A 21,188-nucleotide genomic window follows, 5' to 3' on the forward strand; every position below is an offset into this window, starting at 1 on the left:
ACTGTGGTTCGTAAAATTATTTAAAAAATGCAAAAAATACTGTTATGATAAATCAACCGTAACTTCTCCAATTTCCCACCAATTTTAATAAATAACCACTTGTAATCTTTGTCTTAAATTCACATTAAAGGCCAAATGAAAATCAGATTTATTAAATGTTACCATCAAGTCTAAAACTTCCGCTAAGACAAAATTTTCTCTAAAAAAATGCGTTTTTTATATTTTTTTTTCGAAAAGCCACCAATATCAACGATACTGTTGATGATGCGCAAAAATTACTGTTATGTAGTTCGAGGTATTTCAATCAATGAAAAAGTACTTTTTTTTAATTTTTCATAATTTCATATTGGAGCATAACTCAAAAACTGTTCTGCTGAGAATTTTTTGAATATTATTTTCGGATTCAGCGCCCGATTTCACATTTAAAATGCCTTCAGTTTAATAAGTTCAAAAATGCTGTAAACTAGAGTTGTTTGTGAATTTAATCGAAATGTTGAACAAAACACTTTTTCAAGATCTTTTCATACAAGCTTTGCCAATTTAGCTAAAATTTATGAAATGAAATAATGTTATTAGTGTAGTGACCCGAAACAAATTGGAACGCGACTGTGAGTAACTCACAAAATTGCTTAACTGAATGATCTTCAATTCTATTACACGCTCTCGCTATGTTTTTCCGCAACTGAGTAAATTGATACAAGGTCAGAATACATAACCCATTTACGAGTAATACTGCATCAACTGAAATGTCATGTAATTATTACTGAAATCAAAACAGTAAAACCGAAATATGTTTATTATTTAATGCCAACCCACTCATTCCCTACCATCAGAAGCTTTAAAAACATACGCATTTCTGCTGCAATTTTCACGAATGTATGTTGACTTTGAACGTCAATTTATGTTACCCTTGACCATTTTAAACTGATTCTTAATAAATAAAATGGTATAAAAACTAAAAAAAAAAGCTTATTCGGGTTTTTGTAACAAGTTTTCCATCAAAATATCTATAAATAGCGTAGTTTTTAAAATTAAAATATGATCTTGCGTGGAACCAACTTTGATCTTGAGCGAAACTACTAGCTTCCAAAATAAACCGCTAGGTGCGCTACCTTATGCCTTATGTCTCGCACGCGGTTTTTACCTCTGAATGTTAGCAACCCTTTTGTATTTTTCTTATTATATCAGCTTTAGGGATAAGAAAGATGTAAAATTAAGTTCGAATAGAACCAAATCATTCGAACAAACCTGAGGTTAAACGATTATCCGATTGGATTAATTAATGGGATCATAAACCGTCTCAATGAAAAGGATAACACCCAAACAGCTATGGTAGCGGAAGATAACAAAATTACACGTTCGCTCACAAATATAGATGGTCTTACCGCCAACATAACCAAAACATTGCGTTCGGAATATGCTGATATACGAACAGCAAGCAAACAAGTAAAAACAATTGGGTGTCTTTTTCCGATCATAAAAGACAAAACGCCGCACGATGAACAAACCAACGTCATATACAAAATAACATGCAAAGGACATTGGAAAACAGATGAAACACAGGAAGCAGAAAAACTGCGAAGCATGCTACATAGGATGTACTACGAGAAAATTAAAACAACGAATCTCACAACACAGGACTCAAACTAACGAACTCAAGCGCCTATGGAACATCGGATACACAAAACAGGACTACGCAATACAACAACTTCGCCAACAGACAGCATTATTGGAGCACAAAATAGCTATGGATCACCTGTTCGACATAGATAAAGCGGATATCATCGACAGGTGTGACAACGAGAACAAATTGCTGATCCTGGAGAGCTGCCATATAAAAACAACAAAGCACGCGATAAACCTAAAAAAAGACACCGAAAACATACATTCAACATACGCAAACATTTTTAAAACACTTCAACACACAAAAAGAAAAATAAACTCAAAACATAAAAACACCAACACAGAAACACGAATCCAACAACAACCTGTAAACAATAGCATACACTAGCTGAACCAGATCAAAGTAAAACAAACAGTGGAAAGTGGTGACTGTGAAAAATCGAAGCAGTGAAATTTTAATCCAAATATAGGAGGAAGTACGAATTTTCACACAGTAAGTCAGATAACACTACATAACACTAGAATCGAAAATTAATCACAAAAATTATTGTAACAGAACAAATGACAGCTTTATCTGATCAGCCGAATCAAACCTGACAAGAAATACGACACATTTTAGGTAAGAATCAGATAATCTTGTGAAGAATTTTTTGATAATTTAGTCCACACACAATAAACTTTGCAGTCCCTGATGACGATCCTATATGGATTGAAACGTTGGAACGTTAAATAAATAGTCGTTTTCACTATTTAAAAAGACTGAAAGCCGAAAAATACATCTCGAAATTCAAGTAACAGTCGTTAAAAATATCATTCAGAATCACATTAAAGATTCTCTTTCTCGAGTTTTTTTTATCCTTAATTTTCTACCATTCAAATATTATTTATGAAATTAAAATTAATAACCTATATCATTAAATTCAAAAACCAAAAATTTAAATTTCAGATCTGATTTTAATTAATTCTGTTTGAAATGAATCACATCAAACATTCATATTATGGATGACCATGAAAACAATACAAGTTCTGCCAATCGAGAAATCGAATATAAAATATTCATAGTAAGAGTTTAAATTTAAAAATAATCTTCTCAAGAGATTTCAGCAACAATAAATCGAAAAAAGAGATAACGTGTAATAACTTTTGCGTTCCCTATGAGTTTTAAGAGCCAAAAAGAAACAAAAAAGTATTTATAAAAGCTGTTTCAGTATGTTCGCAATAGAGATTCAAATTCATCTCCAGATCCCAATATCTACATTCCATACTATAACACAAGGAAACAAAATTCAAATTTTCCGAGGTGCACATAATTTGAAAACTGATTTCGACTTATTTGGAAGCACTAAATGCAAATTTGTATTTTTTTATCAGCTCTTACTACCGGTATAAATTTTGAAAATACAAGGTTCATCTACAAAATTTGTGCACTTTTAGTGAAAAATATCAAAAAGATTTAGAAAAAAGGTTTTACCTTAATGATCAATTTTCATTAATACTGTGAGTATGATGAGAAAAAATTATAGAAGTAAGCATGTTTCCCCATTTTGTAAAATACGAAGATTATCTAGACGAAATCTGTATTGTTTTTTTTTTGGCATTATTCCCTCTTATGTGTATCGTTGAATAAATAAAAGATAATGAAAAGATTTAACATATTTTTTGTTGATCATGTAGGTAAGTTATTTCCTCAATCATTGATCGATTTCACTCTAAACTGCTTAGTTTTAAAATAAGTAAATCCCAAAGAATAATAAGGAAGAGAAAAAATCTTAAAAATCTTAAAATCGAGTTTGGGACGCAAAAATCTTCCAAAATCAGTTTGCCTCGGTTTCAATTTTTCCTTTATCATCAATCTATCATGCATCATACACTCATCATACATAATAATATTGAAATTTTATGTTAAAACTTATCTTAAGGTTTGATATTCTGAATCTAAAAGCTTGGCTATTTCAATTGCATATAATTGAGACTCTTCTCTAAAGAAAAGTATCTATTAACTTTCAGAATTCCTTCTTTTATTTAAATTTTTTATTATAATTCAAAATAATTTTTTAAAATAAGGAATTATTTGTAGGTACCTAGTTGAACTATAAAAAAAACTAACCTATCTTTTTATAATTTATTTGTTGTAGTGCAATTAAAATTAAAAATTTTGAATGATAACTTTAAATTGAAGAGCAAATGAAATTAAATTAGGTTCCAGAAGCTTCATATTCAGGATCTGATTTAGATAATCGTATTTTCTACTTAATTTATATTTAAAAGTTGATTTTATATATTGTGTTTCCAAATTTGAAAATAATTCTACTAAATGTCCAAATCAATAAAACACCCCGATGAAGAATTTAATGCCAGTTAACTTTGTTTGTTACTTAGTTTATCGGTCTTATCGGTGGAAAGTAAAATACTTCCCAAAAATATTAAATCATCAGAGCGCTAATATTAGGAAGCTCAAGAAAAAAATTAAGATAGGGTGATTTTTTTTTCCTACATTTTCATCTCTCAACAACGTGTGTATTATTTTTCATTGAAAAATATTACATTTATAACGAGAAATACTATGAAGAGCTCTTAAATCGACAATTTTGAAATACCATATAAACCAACAATTAAAAAAGAATTATCAACATTTTTTCGCAGAGGATATTATAGATTCGCTGGTTGTTTTATCAAAGGATGTGTAAGTTGTGTAGAAGGATATTGAAATGAGTATAAAGAGAAACTTTGATAAAGTTTTTGTTATTCATCTCTTGTTTCATACTTTTTCAAATACATGATGCTCAGTGCAACTCATGGGGGAAGAAGGAGCAGTGTGCAGCTTATATTGTAGACTCATTTGCAACTGACCAACCCCTCCCCCGCAACCCCTCCTCCTTCTTACGCTCACTTAAATCACCGTTTTTTCACCAGATATTAACGTTCCTTTAAATTGACTGATTTTTGGAAATTTGAAAATCAACCCCCCCCCCCCAGAGTTAATTCCCATTAATTGCCTTTTACTTATCGGTTCACAAAATTTAAAATTTTTCTCCAGATTCCACACTTTCAAATGTTTGTGTTTTTGTTTTCTAATTCGGGTAATCAAAGAGTTTGTTTTTTAATTTGATTTGGAGTTTTTATTCAGATTGGTTTTACAACCCCAGAAGAAAGCATCGTTTCCCGGACAAATTTATAAAATAAAAGCTACATTCCCCTGCGCAAACCTTTCGTTAAATTCTGCAACTGTAAACTTGTTGTTCAACTCGTGGGGGCAGTAAAAAAAGAAAAGTACACCAAAACCCGGATCATGATTTTCGCAACCACAAACTGTGGGTCGGGACGCAAACAGTTCGATTGGTAATAGAAGGATTTCCCCCATCATCATCATCACCGTGTGCTCGTTAAGTGGAATTATTGCTTTGGGGGCAGGATCGTGTTGTGTTGACAATTGGTTCCATGTCATTAAATTATTTATGCTGCCAATGTTCGTTCCGATAGATGATGATTCCAATTTACTGCCCTTTGCTGCAAGTCAATAAAAAAAGGACCGAAGACGACGACGGGACGATTCAATTTTTTTTACAAAATATCAGTCGTAAAATGTAAGCTTCTTGCTTTCATGGGTCGCTCCATTTCGTCAAAACAACAATAAACTGTGCCTCGGCCAAACCCTCCAAAAAAATAAATTGGTCAACCGAGAGATTTTGTGCCGGCGGCGATGGCGTTTTAAGCCTTCGAAATGTCCATGATTTAGATAATTTTATGGCGGGTCTTAAACAGATTTTCTAGTATTACAAACTGTTTTTGAAAAAAAAACTTGGTCTGAATTAGTTCTCCAAAGTTCGTCTAATTTCATGAAGATAAATTTTTTCCAAGCAAACACAAAACTTGTTGAAAGCTCTCAATAAGATGTGTTGGCGTTCGAAGTGTTTGATTCTTCTGAAAACTGGTTGAGATTCTTTCGAATTTCCATGAAAGGTGTAAGTTTTCCAGGTTTGGGTGAGCTTCCTCACTGACTCAGATACTTTTTTAAACATTTTTAAAACTGCATAATGAATTTGATTTTCAACATGATTTCACAAAGTTTCAAAATCGTTGATTGAAATTTTAATTTTTTTTTCTTAACTTTTGAAATTTAATTATTTTGATGAATAATTACAGCAGACTCTCATCCGTTAGAAGAGAATATTTAGGGGAGAGTGGGGGTACTTGATCCCCTTTTCTTATTTTCACCATATCTTTTTGGAAACATTTAGCAACTCGCCGTCTTTGACATTTTCTGACAGCTTGTAACTTCAAGTTTCTATGCTCCAAAAATTAGAACGATACTTGAACCCGTTGATGAACTAGAAGCATTTTCGTGGGAGTAAAAAAATTGCGATTTTTCTGAAGTTAGGGGAGACTTGATCCCCTATTGAAGAAGACTTGATCTTTTATTCAGGAAGCCTTAATCCTTGTATAATAATCAAACAAAACCCCAAGATAGAATGTAAATTGACTATTTTGGTCATGTTTGTTCTCATTTCACAATTTATAGCAGACATAACAAGAAAATTCTATAACTTTGTCTCAACGCTAATAACATTGCATACTTAAAGGCGCTATTTTTTATAATTAAGAGAAAATTAATTATTTTTGCTCTTTTCTTCAGATAATTGTTTGATAAATATTAGTTTTTGGGTAAATATTAATAATTTCGTAATCAGCCATCATAACGATCAATTCAGAAGAAGAATATGCCGTTTGGAAGGGGGATCAATTGTACCCAACTCTAGGGGATCAATTGTACCCATAATCAACATTTAAGAAAACTTTTTCTGAAAAATGTTGAGAATTTTCCATTGCTTTGAAAATATGGCGTTATGAAGTTCATTTTACGCTCAAACGATTGATACATTTGAACAGATATTTTTTTCATAATTTTCCCATGAAAGGAACATTTTAAAGTGATGGAAAAAGATCTTCAAGTTACATTTTGTGAAATTTTTCAAACAAAGTTCATTTACTCAAACAATTATTTTGTTAAAAAATTTTAAACTACAAGCATTGTTATTTTGCTCATTTTGGCACATTTTTCTAGAACATTTGATCTTTGTAAGACATTCCAGTTTCGAGATATAGCTAAGGAATCAAGTATCCCCAGGGATCAAGTATCCTCATTCTCCCCCTAAAGAGTTGGAAAATTATCTGCAGCAACGGGACCAAAAACCTGTTTCGCTCAACTCCTTGAACAACGATCCAACTAGTGAAACCAACTTTTAGTGGCTCTCTTTGCGGTCCTGTGAACACCACTTCAAAAGGAGAAAGGAAAAAAAACTAATTGAAAAAAACTTCCGCTTAATCCGATCAACGATGAAGTATCAAATTAAAATACATACTACTTTTTCAATGTGACCTACCAGAAGAAAAAAAGAAAACCCGTCAACCGTAGAGATGGAACATTTCAAATAAAAAACTGAAACTTATAATCGAAAATATGTCTGGGAAATTTAAAAGCCAACCCCAGACAAAAAAGTTTAAGAGGTTGTACATAAGCCACGACCGCAGATTAACGTAGAATTACGACAGCCGGTCCTGTGTCTATAGGATATGTTTCATAATAAATTTTCATACTCGGAAAATGTTGATCATTTTGACATGAATTATATATTCATTCATCTACTATCACAGCCGATTGAGACAGATTGTAGCTCTAGACAATTGCATAGCAAAAGGCGGCAAAATATTTGTAGCTGCTTCAAAATCCAATGCAACTGAGCCAATGCGCCTGCAATTATGCAACTACAAACCTCAAACGTTTTATCAAACGCTTCGGACAAAAGCTTTAAAGATTCAGTATTATGCGTTTAATTCGAATCAGTAGGGGAAATGCGCACTAAGGGGTATACAAAAGGGGTCGTCATTGTACATTGGATGGAGATGAAAATTCAACAACAAATTTAACTTTAATGAAAAGCGCATTTAATACAAAATTATTTAGAGAGTTAATTTTTTTTTCAGGTTTTTCCAATGGAATTTTTTGCTTGAATAAATATTATATGTCAATGAATGGTGTCATACTCATACTCCTACACATTTTAATTTTGTGAAATTTTTCTGTTCAGAAATCGGGACCGCGGATTACTTTTCAATTTTTATCAAAGTTCTGATTTAAGATTTGAACCGTGGAATTATCTTTGCCATGCACAATAAAAATTTTATTTCAAATTTCATCTCTATAGAAGAACGTTATTGAAAAGTAACGAAAGGTTTATAATTTTAATCAAATGTTGTGAAATTTTTTAATATTCAAAAAATTACAGGTGGCCATACAGAAAAAAATTAAAATGAAAAATATTTTTGTTTTCAAAAGTGACTCATGCTTTTGTAAAGTAGCCTGAAGCATTTAGTTGGCTGACCCCGCAGATGTGGAAAATTGCTGAATCTGGACGATGCTGCTGATGTGGTTTGGTGGGCTTTTGGCCTTTTCGGTTCCTTTGAGTTTGATTTTCTCAAAGGATCCGAATGTTTCAAGGTTATGTTTATGTTCTGGCAACCCTATGCCAGGCCACTGCTGTACCAGTTCAACATGATGGTGGTGAAGCATAATGAATGCTCCGGGTTTCAGTGCAAATGGTTTACTCAGCCGAGCATAGTTGTCCTCGTCGTCCTGATGAAGAACTTCAAACAGCACAATCCTAGAAAGCGGCCTTCTCTCAACAGAATCCTAGAAAGCGGCTTTCTCTGCACACATTCTTGGTCGCAACAACCGACCGACCGGGAGAAAGACCAAAAACCAAATGAAACCGGGTCGGGGCGATCCTTGCTCTTTTATAACTTCGCATCTAGTGCAATTTGGGGTCGACGATCGGGGTTTTTTCGCTCGGCTGTTTTACGCACTAATTTGTATTAGCGCGATATTAGTATTGGTGTACAAACACATAGCCGACCCAAAATGTTGTTCGGAAAAGATGTAAAATAAATATATATGAGTTGAGTAAAAATAAATAAATATGAGTTAATTTTCGCTGACTCGTTAAAAAATTTGTTAACAAAATACCATATTGTAAAAATTGTCAAATTTGTCAAAAATGTCAAAATTGTCAAAATTGTCAAAATTGTCAAAATTGTCAAAATTGTCAAAATTGTCAAAATTGTCAAAATTGTCAAAATTGTCAAAATTGTCGAAATTGTCAAAATTGTCAAAATCGTTAAAATTGTCAAAATTGTCAAAATTGTCAAAATTGTCGAAATTGTCAAAATTGTCAAAATCGTCAAAATTGTCAAAATTGTCAAAATTGTCAAAATTGTCAAAATTGTCAAAATTGTCAAAATTGTCAAAATTGTCAAAATTGTCAAAATTGTCGAAATTGTCAAAATTGTCAAAATCGTTAAAATTGTCAAAATTGTCAAAATTGTCAAAATTGTCGAAATTGTCAAAATTGTCAAAATCGTCAAAATTGTCAAAATTGTCAAAATTGTCAAAATTGTCAAAATTGTCAAAATTGTCAAAATTGTCAAAATTGTCAAAATTGTCAAAATTGTCAAAATTGTCAAAATTGTCAAAATTGTCAAAATTGTCAAAATTGTCAAAATTGTCAAAATTGTCAAAATTGTCAAAATTGTCCAAATTGTCAAAATTGTCAAAATTGACAAAATTGTCAAAATTGACAAAATTGTCAAAATTGACAAAATTGTCAGAATTGTCAAAATTGTCAAAATTGTCAAAATTGTCAAAATTGTCAAAATTGTCAAAATTGTCAAAATTGTCAAAATTGTAAAATTTGTCCAAATTGTCAAAATTGTCAAAATTGTCAAAATTGTCAAAATTGTCAAAATTGTCAAAGTTGTCAAAATTGTCAAAATTGTCAAAATTGTCAAAATTGTCAAAATTGTCAAAATTGTCAAAATTGACAAAATTGTCAAAATTGTCAAAATTGTCAAAATTGTCAAAATTGTCAAAATTGTCAAAATTGTCAAAATTGTCAAAATTGTCAAAATTGTCAAAATTGTCAAAATTTTCAAAATTGTCAAAATTGTCAAAATTGTCAAAATTGTCAAAATTGTCAAAATTGTCAAAATTGTCAAAATTGTCAAAATTGTCAAAATTGTCAAAATTGTCAAAATTGTCAAAATTGTCAAAATTGTCAAAATTGTAAAAATTTCAAAATTTCAAAATTATCAAAATTTTTGAAATTGTAAAAATTGACAAAAATGACAAAAATGACAAAAATGACAAAAATGACAAAAATGACAAAAATGACAAAAATGACAAAAATGACAAAAATGACACAAATGACAAAAATGACAAAAATGACAAAAATGACAAAAATGACAAAAATGACAAAAATGACAAAAATGACAAAAATGACAAAAATGACAAAAATGACAAAAATGACAAAAATGACAAAAATGACAAAAATGACAAAAATGACAAAAATGACAAAAATGACAAAAATGACAAAAATGACAAAAATGACAAAAATGACAAAAATGACAAAAATGACAAAAATGACAAAAATGACAAAAATGACAAAAATGACAAAAATGACAAAAATGACAAAAATGACAAAAATGACAAAAATGACAAAAATGACAAAAATGACAAAAATGACAAAAATGACAAAAATGACAAAAATGACAAAAATGACAAAAATGACAAAAATGACAAAAATGACAAAAATGACAAAAATGACGAAAATGACAAAAATGACAAAAATGACAAAAATGACAAAAATGACAAAAATGACAAAAATGACAAAAATGACAAAAATGACAAAAATGACAAAAATGACAAAAATGACAAAAATGACAAAAATGACAAAAATGACAAAAATGACAAAAATGACAAAAATGACAAAAATGACAAAAATGACAAAAATGACAAAAATGACAAAAATGACAAAAATGACAAAAATTACAAAAATGACAAAAATGACAAATATGACAAATATGACAAAAATGACAAAAATGACAAAAATGACAAAAATGACAAAAATGACAAAAATGACAAAAATGACAAAAATGACAAAAATGACAAAAATGACAAAAATGACAAAAATGACAAAAATGACAAAAATGACAAAAATGACAAAAATGACAAAAATGATAAAAATGACAAAAATGACAAAAATGACAAAAAAAAACAAAAATGACAAAAATGACAAAAATGGCAAAAATGATAAAAATGACAAAAATGACAAAAATGACAAAAATGACAAAAATGTAAAACAAATTGACAAACATGCCAAAAATGACTAAAATGACTAAACGTCTTTAATTTCAAAATTTTCTGAAATGTCTTAAGCATTTTAATACATTTTAAAAGTTTTGCCAGTTTTGTTTATAAATTATATGGGACAATGTTAAAATGGTTTAATTAAAATTTTAAACTTAAATGCTGTAATTTCCTTATTGTGGAAAGGAGTCTTTTTTTTAAGTATTTGGAACACTCAAACCTGTTCACGATAGATCCAAACTATAGCTAATAAGCTGTTATTCGTAACGCAACATAATTCTCTTATAAGCCTGGGGTTAGCAGAAGTTAATTTCTCCGCTGCACCAATTCCGCAAATCGTTCGATTTCTAGTCTATATCAATTAGAGCGAGAGAGGAAGTATCCGCCAGATTATTATTATTCCCACCAGCATAATTGGCGCTGTTTAGTTTGAATCTGAAGCCCCCGCATACATATCATTAGCATAATCGTTAGGCAAACGTGTTCCATCAAATATTATAGTTTGCGGCTTTTCAGCTGTGCATTTTAGTGATGATGTTCAGAACAATACCGCAACTAAACCGATCGATGATGGTTTGTAATTATTGGTTTTTCATCGGTTTCCACAACAGCATTAACGTGGGGCGCCCGATCCAGATTAAATTTTCAATCATCGAACGGAAATTTCTTCAAGCGCCACTCGAATACTCCCCACATTTGATTGAATTGAATTTTGTTAGCTGTGTTTTCTGTGTTCTTCATCAAATTGTGGCTTTTATTGTTTCATCAACATGACCGACTCTCTGTTCAGTGTGATTCAAAGGATTATGTTGCTGGCGACACGTGATACTTGATTTAAATTCTTAGCTTGGAGAGATGATCAAAGCTGAAAAAAATTTTGTGCTCACAGGAATATGTAGAATAAAAATTTAATTTATGAGCTGTCAGTTTCAGCTAAGATGGGTTAGGTACAGTAGCAATAAGCTCTTCAGCTATCTGCCTGCACAAAATAAAAAATCAAAGAAAATAGCACTCGATACTATGTTTTTTTTATTGTTGTTTTAACAGGAGACATAAAAAGTGCTGTTTCAAATGTAGTATCGTACTGACTGAAAATGGAAATAGAATAATACGCAAGTACGAGTATGAGTGGAATCAAACAACTTTTGATTTTTTTCCTTGCATGGCGACCGTCAAAAATGCTCCCAAAAGTCTTGATATTTGCATCGTTTTGAGTTATTCATGCAACGAATCAGAAAACTTTTTGAATCAAATCTTTCAACATAATTTCTATGAGATATGCAAGCTAATGGAAAGACACACATGTTTTCATATGTAATTCAACTACCCACCAGGATGTTGATGTGTCATCTTCTAGTCCAGAATCATAAGCATCTATGATTGTTTGGATTGTTACAACCCTCAAGCTACCGAGAAAGGTGGATCAGGTGCTTTTGCGAAGTTTTGCTTTCATTCGCTCAACAAAACAGGTTGTAATAAATGTTCAGAATTCCGGGAAACCACTATTGCCTGGGCAATAGATGTCAATCTCCGCTTTCATCGGTTCTTCGTCTTCGTCCTCGAACGAAACCCGACAATCACAAAAGGGACAGGAATCTCGTTCGAGTGATGAGAAAATATAACAAAGCTCTACCTTCATAAAATGGGTTTGACCACTCGCAGAGAAAAAAAAATTTCGTCCCGAGTTACTTTCTATCTTACTGGGTCATTGGCTGAATAAAAATCAACACGGGGATTGATAAATCCAACCATATTTGAAAAGATTGATGATCCGTAGAACAGAAATTAAAGGCATCCCTAGTTTTTGCTACAAATATAAAAAAATTTAAGAAAAGTTGATAAATGACTTTCTGAAAACACAACAAAAGAGTTTCTTTATTGGAAAAATTCCACTCCGTAATTAAAGCCATTGAAAAGGTTTTTTAATCGAGATTCTTTGAAATTATGACACCAAAAGCGATTGGGCTAAAGAGTCTCTAAATTTGTGTTATGATGAATGTTGGTTAATCGCCGCGATGTATTGTTGTTGAATTTTATCAACGTTTTTGGGCGAGTTTAACAAATTAAAAACTGTTTTTAATCAGCTGTCCAGACGTTTCGAGCTACTTTGGCGTTCGCCCTTCAGTGGACACTAAAATATATTTTTAAATTACAATTTAATACTACAATTACAATTTTTGATTTCAAACTTACAAATTACTGGCTTTCGTCCATACTTATTTTTCTGGCTCTGTTTGTTTTGTTTTTCGTTTACATTTGGGTGTCAGTGTCTGTGTTAATTTGAAAATGACGGGGTCGTATGAACTTCATCGCCGGTGTCATCAAAAGGCGCTAGAAATCGAGATTCGAGAACGTAAGTGGAGATGGATTGGGCACACGCTGCGAAGAGATGAAAACGAGATTTGCAGAGAGGCGCTTGACTGGAATCCAGATGGGCATCGAAGAAGAGGCAGGCCCAAAAGCTCGTGGCGGCGAAGTCTAGCCGCTGAAATCCGCACAGTTGACGAGAACCTTGGCTGGCAGCAAGTGAAGACGCTGGCTCCGGATCGCCAGCAGTGGAGATCTTTTATCTCAGCCCTATGCGCCGGTCAATCGGCGCTGGACCCTTAGGTAGGTAGGTAGGGGTCGTATGGGGGACAACAATGTTGTAAACAGACAACGAGATTCATGTAATTTTAAACAGCATACGACCCCGTCATTTCCAAATTAACACAGACACTGACACACAAATGTAAACGAAAAACAAAATAAACAGAGCCAGAAAAATTAGTATGGACGAAAGCCAGTAATTTGTAAGTTTGAAATCAAAAATTGTAATTGTAGTATTGAATTGTAATTTAAAAATATATTTTAGTGTCCACTGAAGGGCGAACGCCAAATAGCTCGAAACGTCTGGACAACTGGTAAAAACAGTTTTAATTTGTAAAACTCGCCGAAAAACTTCGATAAAATTCAACAACAATAATTTTGTGTTATGTAAAAAAATTGTATCAGAATATCAAAGATTTTATTAAACTATTTAAAAAAGTGATTTGGTTCTTTAATCCTCATCCACTCTTGAGCAGTCTTGTAAGCGGTCACTATCGTTTGAACTTTTTTGGAGACATCCTCAACCAGTGATGCCATATTGAAATCGATATTTAAGCCCGAAAAAAAGGCATTCAGTATGGAAATTCCATAAATCGGTATAATTACTGTTTTTTCTTTTAGTTTTTAAAACCAAGTATATTGAAATAATATTGCAAAAATTACAATTTTGATAGTATCTCGATTATGAAACATCATATTTTCTTTTAATGCGACAGACCAGTGCGGCTTATTGTATGATTAACTCTAAACATTATTATTATTTAGAATTTGTATGATACTTAAGTAGCTTTCTTCATACATCATACCATACTACATACTAGTTTTGGTGATACGGCATGGGGAAATTTCAAAATTGTTCAGTTTTGAGTGAAGTCGATCTTTGATAACTAAATAACTAATAAACCTAAAGGATAATTATAAGCTGATTTTTTAGCAGTTTATTAATCATTTTTAAAGCATCGATTCAATCTTGGCTAGATGTTCTTGTTTCAGATATGTAACGTTATGAAAAAAATATTTTTACAATTTTTAGAAATTGCAATAAATATTATTACAACTATTTCGGACAACATTCAAGAGTATTTGTGTTGACGCGGCCCACAGTCAAATGTCAGATGACAAATCACAGCCTTGATCGGAAAGGAAATATTCCTAGAGAAAAAGAAGAAGATTAATTTATCAATCCACATGCGTTTAAAGTTTCCGACTTAGAGTTGAAGAAATTACCAACCAATTCCAGTAAATCTACTTAAGTTTAGTTAGTTCGATAGAAGTTTCGACGGTTAGTTAAAATTGTTAAACTACGGTGTCACGAATCTTTAATTTATCTCATTGTACGCTACAATACAGGTGGTTTCGGGAAGAAGTCAATCGGGTCAACCCGCATAGGCCTCATTGCGTTTAGTCCGTTTTAAACGGGAATGTGAGTTTCTAGTATAATTAGCCATAAAGGCCACAATTTAACCATCGTGTATGATTCAGATACTTCTCGAAAGTACTCGTGTAAAGTACTTCATCAAACCTTACTTCAGTGATTCTCAACCGTAGTATTCGTCATTTGAGATCGTGAGTAACAAGGATATGTTTGCAACAATTCGAGTTAATGGTTAGTTTTTCACCTATAGGCTAGCTGATTCTGGATCGTTACACTATACATTATCGTCACCTGTAAAAGAAAACAGAGCTGTGAGTACTTTGAAGAAAACCTGAAATGAAATTTAAACTAAATGTACTTACCAATTATCCTACATATTAGGTCGAACTTTAGGCAGTCGCTAACGAAAGGTCGAAGAATTAAGAAACACAAAAAGCTAAATTTGAAGGAGGAAAGAATTAAACTAAATATTTGTGAGTAGAAACTGAAAACTCTAAAATATCATTGATTAATGATTATAATAAAATTTCAGTTGAGCTGTTTGAGAACTGCTGCAAAACTTAGGCACGTCTTTTCAAAATCCAAATTTACCGGAATATTCTCAAAAATATTTACGGATCGACGGATAATCCTTCAAAAATGGCTAATAGTGGAAGAGAAGAATTTACCATGACACCCTGTGAAAAGTGCGGTCAAACTTCGATGCAGGATGAAGGGATGGTCGCGTGCAACGGCTGTTCTGGGTGGTTTCACTACCGCTGTGTAGGTGTGACCGACGAAGTCAAGAAGCTAAAGAAATGGTTCTGTTCCGCGGAGGCTTGCCAACAATTGTACTCCAAGTACGTAAAGAAACAAGAAGCTGGGCGAAAAGGTGCTATTAAAAAAACAGATGGATCTGAAAAATCCAGCGCTACTTCCGAACGACGCTATGGTCCTCAAGAAGAGTTCAGAGACGACACGTTGAAGACTCAGGATGAAGATCATCTGACCAAAAGGGAAAAGCAAGAAGCTGAAAGAATCCTGAACGTCAGGATTTGGAAATGGAGTTGATGGAAAGAGAATATGAAATTGAAGCAGAGTTGAGGAAACGAAAAATGCAGTTGGAACAAAAGTTGCTGGAAAGGGCTTTGCAAGAAAAACAGTCGCAAGTGGAACAACTAAAAAAGATGCGTGAGTCCTATCAAAGTCGAATGAATGCTGTAGATAAAGAGCTGGCAGAACTTACCATGGGATCCAAGCACAACGTACCGGAAAGCCATGCTGGCAAAACATCAACTCCGCTGCGACGGTCTTTGCAAAGGCCACGAGCCGGAAATAAGCGTGATGATGAGCCGGAAAAGGGATCTGATGGAGGAGAAACTGTTTCATCTGCATCTGCGACGTCCAGTTCTGAATCCGATTTCGGAGATGAGTTCATGGAACAAGCTTCCTCTAGAGCCTCGTGTTGCAGTTCTAACCCCATATCCTCGCACGGGTTGGGGCCACGACGTGCTGGTCCATCGAAGGCACAGTTAGCGGCACGGAATGGAATCAATCGCCGATTGCCACTGTTTTCAGGAAGGGCTGAAGAGTGGCCACTCTTCATAAGTAGCTACACGTCGTCAACGGAGGCCTGCGGCTACAACGACGTAGAAAACTTGGTACGACTTCAGGAAAGCCTCAAGGGACCAGCATTAGAGAGTGTCCGTGGATTATTATTGTTCCCAAAATGCGTTTCTAAAATACTGACGAAGCTTCAACAATTATATGGCCGCCCTGAATTGCTGCTTCAACATTACGTAGAGAAGGTCCGTAGGCTAGATTCACCTAAAGCGGAAAGATTAGCAACATATATCCCCTTCGGAAATGCGGTAGAGCTTCTTTGCGATCACTTAGAGGCTGCTGAACTGCTGACTCACCTGAATAATCCAATGCTAATGCAAGAGCTTCTTAACAAGCTTCCAGCTGCAAATCAGCGCGAATGGGTACGATACAAAAAGAGAAAATCTATTGTAAATCTCCGTACTTTCGCCAAATTTCTTTCTAAAATCGTTACAGAAATTTGCGAAACTAACGTGGATGTGAGCATTTCATCAGATTCCCAGAAAGCGAAAATTAAAGAGAAAGTCGTAGTATTCAGCCATATCACCGAAAATCAGGAAACTATCTAAGTACAGAAACCATGTAAAGTTTGTGGTCGCACTGACCACCGTCTTCGATTCTGTGATGAGTTTAAAAGCATGCCGGAAGACCAACGATTCGAATTCGTTAAAAAATGGAAACTCTGCCATATTTGTCTTAATGAACATGGTAGACTCCCGTGTAGATTCCATCGTATACGCTGCGATATCGGTGATTGTCGCGAGCGCCACCACCCTCTACTCCATCCAACATTTCACTCCGCGGTCGCCATGAATGCACACTTTCCGGTGTCGTCCGATATTATGTTCCGAGTGATTCCGGTGCGTTTATATTTTGGTAAACTATTCGTGGATACCCTGGCGTTTGTCGACGAAGGAGCATCTGCCACGTTGATAGAACAATCACTTGCAAAGAAACTTGCTTTAGTTGGAGTAAAAGATAACTTGACAATCAAATGGACGGCAAATGTTTCGCGTGTTGAAAAGGATTCCGTGCAAGCCGATATTAATATTTCTTCAAGAAGTGATGGTAGACAATGGCTTCTACGAAGCGTAAGAACAGTATCACAACTTCGTTTACCGATACAAAAATTGGATTTCGACGACCTCAAAGAACAGTATCCATACTTAAAAGAAATACCAGTTCAGTCTTATCAAGAAGCACGACCTGGTATTCTAATTGGGCTCAACAATATAGATGTTATCGCACCGCTGGAAACCAAACTAGGAGATATCGGAGATCCGATAGGCGTAAGATCTAAATTAGGCTGGTCGATATATGGGCCAGTTAAAAATACGCGGGCATCAACAGCAGCTACAGAATTCGTGGGAATACACGTAGAACCGTCTAATCAAGAGATCCACGATTTAATCAAGTTTCAGTATATCGTAGAAGAATCCGCAGTTACAGTGGAAAATGAAACCAAGGAGAATCAGCGGGCTCGGGAGATTCTCGAACGAACGACAAAGCGCATCGGTGATCGCTTTGAAACAGGATTGATTTGGAACAAATGCGACGTATGGTTTCCGGAAAGCTACGGTATGGCCGTTAGTCGTATGCAGCAGCTGGAAAAACGACTGACGAAAACTCCAAAGCTGTATAACAACGTCTGCACGCAAATAGAAGAATATGTGAAAAAAGGTTATGCACATGTTGCAACTTCTGAAGAACTATCGACGACAGGTGTTCACAAAGCCTGGTACTTACCGTTGAACGTGGTTTTGAACCCGAAAAAGCCTGGTAAAGTACGCCTAGTTTGGGATGCTGCCGCGAGTGTCAATGGTATTTCGTTGAACTCCCATTTACTGAAAGGACCCGATATGACGGTATCTCTGCCCATGGTCATTAGTCGATTTCGCGAGCGACCGGTTGCTTTCGGTGCAGACATACGGGAAATGTACCACCAGATTCGGATAAGAGCGGAGGATAAACAGGCACAACGATTTTTGTTCCGAAAAGACTCATCTAAGCCTCCTACGATCTACGTTATGGACGTGGCAACATTCGGTGCGGCATGTTCTCCGTGTTCGGCACAATTCGTAAAAAATCTAAATGCCAACGAATTTGCTTCGGAATATCCACAGGCGGCGAAGGCGATAATACAAAATCATTACGTCGATGATTATTATCATAGCACCGACACTACCGAACAAGCGATCCAGCTGGCTACCGAAGTGCGTCTTATTCACAGCAAGGGCGGTTTCGATATTCGGAACTGGGTGTCCAACTCAAAAATCGTCCTAGAAGGAATAGGCGAACCCGACACAGATCATGATATTCACTTCAACCGGAATAAGGAAACGGAAAATGAGCGCGTTTTAGGAATTGTATGGAATCCACAAGACGATGTATTCTCGTTTTCTACTGCGCACCGTGAAAATGTCCAGTGTTATTTAATCGGTGACTCGCGACCCACAAAGCGCATAGTTTTAAGCTGCGTCATGGGCTTTTTTGATCCCCTGGGTCTACTTCCCCCTTTTACAGTTCACGGAAGAATCCTGATTCAGGATCTCTGGCGGAGTGGGTGTGAGTGGGATGAGCTGGTGGACGACGATTCGTTCGCCAAATGGAAAAGGTGGACCAGCGTTCTTTCACAAGTCGAAAAACTCCGCATTGATCGTTGTTACCTCGGACATCTACGTTCGAATGAAATTAAATCCCTAGAAATACATGTATTTACAGACGCCAGTGAACATGCCTACGGATGTGCCGTTTATTTCCGTGTAATATGGACTGGTGGTGTTAAAGTATCCTTGGTCATGTCCAACGCGAAAGTAGCACCTTTAAAACGCATATCCGTTCCTCGTCTGGAATTAATGGCAGCAGTACGCGGTGCCAAGATAATGAAAATAGTCCAGAACAACCACAGCTTGAAAGCTGACCGTTATTTCTTGTGGACCGACTCTCGGACGGTTCTCAGCTGGATATCATCTGAAGCACGGAATTATCAACAATTCGTCTCATTCAGAATCGCAGAAATTCAAGAGTTAACGAACATATCAGACTGGCGGTGGGTGCCGAGTAAGCAGAACATCGCAGATATACTCACCAAGTGGAGCCCTAGTTCCCCGCTAGTGTCAAACAGCCCATGGTTCCGAGGGCCAGACTTCTTGTACGAACCTGAAAACCAATGGCCAGAGCAAATGAAACAACCAACTAACATTGCCGAAGAAATCAAACCGTGTTTCGTATTCCACCATGAGCACATTTCTTCAAACACGTTACTTGATGCACATAAATATTCTAATTGGAACCGCATCCTGCGAGTCACTGCGACAGTTTACCGTTACGTTTGCAACTTAAAGCGTAGGGTGGTTGGTGAACCAATACGTTGTTCTAAAGCAGAAGGACTACAAGAGAAAATGCTGCTGAAGAAGTTTGACTGTATACTGTGTCCGCTTGATAGTGATGAACTAACCAAAGCTGAGAGTCTTTTGTGGAAACAAGCTCAACGTGATAGTTTTTATGATAAGCTACGCATTCTATCGCAAGTCTCGGAAGCTAAAAGCAATCGTTTACCAAAATCCAGTGCATTGTACAAGCTTACTCCTATGCTAGATAAAGAAGGAATCTTACGCGTAAAAGGTCGCATAGAAAGAGCAGAATATCTGCCCTTTGATAAACGATATCCCATTATATTACCTAGACGCCATATTATAACCCTTAGACTTCTATACCAATATCATGTACGTTTTGGTCATGCTAATCGCGAGACTATCTTCAACGAAGTGATCCAAAAATTTTGCATTCCCGGGCTGCGCACTGCAATACGCCTCGTAGCCAAAGATTGTATGTGGTGCAAAGTTCACCGATGTGTCCCACAAGCACCATTGATGTCACCACTGCCAGCACAGCGCGTAACGCCTCAGCTGGGACCATTCCAAGCCGTAGGCGTGGACTATCTGGGACCACTAGAAATAACAGTCGGGCGTCGCACGGAAAAAAGATGGGTTGCAGTCTTTACGTGTCTGTCAGTAAGGGCAATTCATTTAGAACTAGTTTACAGTCTGTCAACCCCGTCGTGCCTTATGGCCATACGCAGATTCATCTGCCGACAAGGTTCTCCCGGAGAATTCTTTTCAGACAACGGCACAAATTTTACAGGAGCCTGGAACGAAATACGTAAAACGATAAATTACAGCTGTGCAGAAGCATTTGTATCCTCTCAAACAAAATGGCATTTTAATCCCCCGGGAACCCCTCATATGGGGGGTATCTGGGAAAGAATGGTCAGGTCGGTTAAGGAATCGATGAAAGCTTTAAATGACGGAAGGAAATTAACAGATGAGATTCTATGGACCACTCTATCTGAGGTGCAAGAGATGATAAATCTACGTCCGCTTACTTATAAACCTCAAGACGACTCTCACGAGGAAGCCTTAACTCCAAATCATTTCCTGAAAACGGTAAAGAAAGAAGATTTTCAACCCAAATCGGAAACTGAGCTTGCGGACGCTCTAAAAAGCATTTTCAAGAGATCGCAATATTTAGCTGATAAGATGTGGCAGCGATGGATTAAAGAATATCTCCCCACGATAAATCGACGCACGAAGTGGTTTCAAGAGGTTCGAAACATAAAGAAACATGATCTGGTTTTCGTTGTTAATGGCAAAGACCGGAAGCAATGGGTTCGAGGTGTAGTGGACGAGGTGTTAGAGGGACCGGACGGTACAGCTCGACAGGCTTTGATCCGAACAGCGAGCAGAATAAATCGGCGCAGCGTGGTCAATTTAGCTGTGTTGGAGTTAGGTGAAGGAAGTAAAACCGATGAAGCCGAAGGTC

At 35.4% G+C, this 21,188-nt stretch overlaps 1 protein-coding gene across 1 annotated transcript in view; it reads right to left on the minus strand.

The window, feature by feature from the left end:
• The window catches only part of LOC129755141 (adipokinetic hormone/corazonin-related peptide receptor variant I-like), a 294,680-nt gene that overhangs the window by 162,673 nt on the left and 110,819 nt on the right, over positions 1-21,188 (minus strand). The gene's annotated exons all lie outside the window — the stretch shown is intronic.

The sequence above is a fragment of the Uranotaenia lowii genome, chromosome 3, assembly GCF_029784155.1.
Source record: "Uranotaenia lowii strain MFRU-FL chromosome 3, ASM2978415v1, whole genome shotgun sequence".
Taxonomy (NCBI): domain Eukaryota; kingdom Metazoa; phylum Arthropoda; class Insecta; order Diptera; family Culicidae; genus Uranotaenia; species Uranotaenia lowii.